Genomic DNA, 2658 nt, shown 5'->3' with positions numbered 1-2658 from the left:
GGGGTGAGAGATGGGGGTTCATCCTCATGGATAGGGATGGGGGTGAGAGATGGGAGTTCATCCTCATGGATAGGGATGGGGTGAGAGATGGGGGTTCATCCTCATGGATAGGGATGGGGTGAGAGATGGGGGTTCATCCTCATGGATAGGGATGGGGGTGTAAAATGGGGGTTCATCCTCAAGGAGAGGGATGGGGGTGTAAGATGGGGGTTCACCCTCAAGGATAGGCTTGGGGGTGAGAGATGGGGGTTCATCCTCAAGGATAGGGATGGGGGTGTAAAATGGGGGTTCATCCTCAAGGAGAGGGATGGGGGTGTAAGATGGGGGTTCATCTTCATGGTGCTGGGAATGGTTGGGACCATCGGAGCAGCCAGTCCTGGTGTGGGGTCAGTAAATGCAACGTCCCAATGGATTTGGGGTCTTTGTATCCCAGGATGGGGTTTTCCAGAGCTGGTCGGGATGGGAAAAGAGTCTGAAAGCATTTATAGGAATGCATTCAATGCTGAATCCATCTCCCCAAGCAAAGTGAGGCCCTGGGAAGCAGCTGCTGCTGGGAACCTGACCTCATTTCAATCCCTGCCCGCGGTGCCGTCATGCACAAAGCACGGGCTCCGCAGCGCAGTTCCTCCCTCCCCACCATTCCCAATGGGGATCCTCCTCACCAGACCCCCGATCTCCTCTGTTTTCCTCCCAAGAGCTGCCAGGACCGAACATCACCACGGGGTCACCGAGTCCTGGAGCAGGAAGGAGGGAGGAGACGTTTCCACGTCTCTTCTTGCAGCAATGGGAGGGGATGGAAGGGAGCCTCCAATCCCCTGATGAAATGATATCTATGTCGGCGATCGGGCTGGAATTCAGCTCTCATTGACCCCATCAAACCAGGGAAATGCCTCCGCTGGGGCTTTGAGGAGGTTTCTTGTCTTCTCCTTATTAATCACAGGGAAGAAAGCAGGTCCCTTCCCCTCCCATAAATCTTATTGCTGAGCTGGCCGGACGCTTGGCTGGCTGCCTCCTCTCTCTGCTCCTATAGGGGATGAAATGGGGAAGGAAGAAGGGAGTTCCTGCACTGCTGTGTGCAGCTCTGGGCTCCTGCGGGGTGCTAAGCACACACTTAATGCTGTGCAAATGTTGCCACGCTTGGTTGAGCCCAGGCATTAAAATCCTCAAGGTTTGGCTTTCAACTTTCTGTGCTGAATTCGGAGGATTTATGGGAGAAATAGTATCTCTATGGGGTGAAATGAGACTCTTGTCTTCCCCACTCGGATTGATGCCACGCTGATAAACCCCAAAACACAGAGCCTGATATGGGGGATTATGATTGTTTTGTTACCCACAGAGCTCATTTAGCATCTGTAACCCCGATGGACCATCCCAAGTGGAAAACCAGCCGCCATCAACCCCATCTCACCCCACTTGTCAGTGATGGAGGTGACGGGCTCCACTTCCCATCAGCTCTTATGGCACGTTTGGCTTCCATCCATACCCACCTAGGATGAAAGGAGGAGTAAACGTGGAATATGGAGATGGGGAAGGGGCTGGCACTGCTCCCTCTGCCCCCATCTCTTCTTAATAGGGCCAAAATACCTCCAGCTCCTTCACGTCTCCTTTCCATTAGTGAATGGGCACCTATTGAAGGATCTCAGCAGAGGGAATTCAAGTGGTTCTAACGCCAACTGCTCTCAAGGTAACCATTATGATCCCTTGAAAACATTTTATTATGAAGGCAAGTGTATGTCTTAGCAATGCTCAGATGACTCCTTAGTGTCATGTTTATCCCAAGCTGGGCACTTCACAGAATGAATGAGTTGATGAGATCCAAGTTCTCCCTTTGTTTAATGGACTTGAAGTTGTTTAAATCACCGGCTTCACTTAAACCTTGCACTTAAAACAGGACGGTCTGTTTCTCTCCATTAAAAGTTCATCCATCATATCATGAACCTTTCCGGAAAGCCCCAATGGGGAACCAAAAGGTTCATACAAAGCTCTGGGTTGGGTGTTTTCACATAGAATGAACCATTTCCTGGCATAAAGGGGCCTAAAATCACCTCCTCCTTTAGCGGGGTCGGTGCTGCACCAAGTGGTGACACCATTGGGTTGAAATGGAGAAGGTTTGGAGAACCTTCAAGCCAAGCAATGTGAGGACACATAGAGGCTTCTCCATCCACTGTTAAATCCTTCTATAACACATCCCCAGCCATGAAACCTGAGGGCTTCCCTCTCATATATACCCCCAGCCATGAAACCCCATCCGTTTCCTCACATATACCTCCCTTAGCTCGGACTTGGGAAGCCACACATCGCATCCACATCAATTACCATCATCCCTTCCATTCCCTTTTGCACCCACGAAGCTCAGAGTTGTCGTCCCCCCCCCCCTTGGAGCCCCCATTGGTGATCCATTGCCAACTGACTTTGTGTTCTCCTTGCGATATCCGTGCTCGAGAGCGGCACAGATGTAAATACATCCCAGCTGTCCTGATTTGATTCATGCTTTGGTATCGAATCGCTTGTGCCTCCTTGGGTGCCATAAATCTCCTCTGGGGTAACTCCACCTGAATTGCTCTTTGTGTGCGTCGCGGGTCGGGATGAGGAACTGCTCTGCGGGGGAGCTGCTGGACTGAGCTGTGTTTCCATTTGCTTGTATGGGTCTGAAGTGGG

Source organism: Coturnix japonica, unplaced genomic scaffold (assembly GCF_001577835.2).
Source record: "Coturnix japonica isolate 7356 unplaced genomic scaffold, Coturnix japonica 2.1 chrUnrandom339, whole genome shotgun sequence".
NCBI lineage: Eukaryota > Metazoa > Chordata > Aves > Galliformes > Phasianidae > Coturnix > Coturnix japonica.
This window is presented reverse-complemented; position numbering follows the sequence as displayed.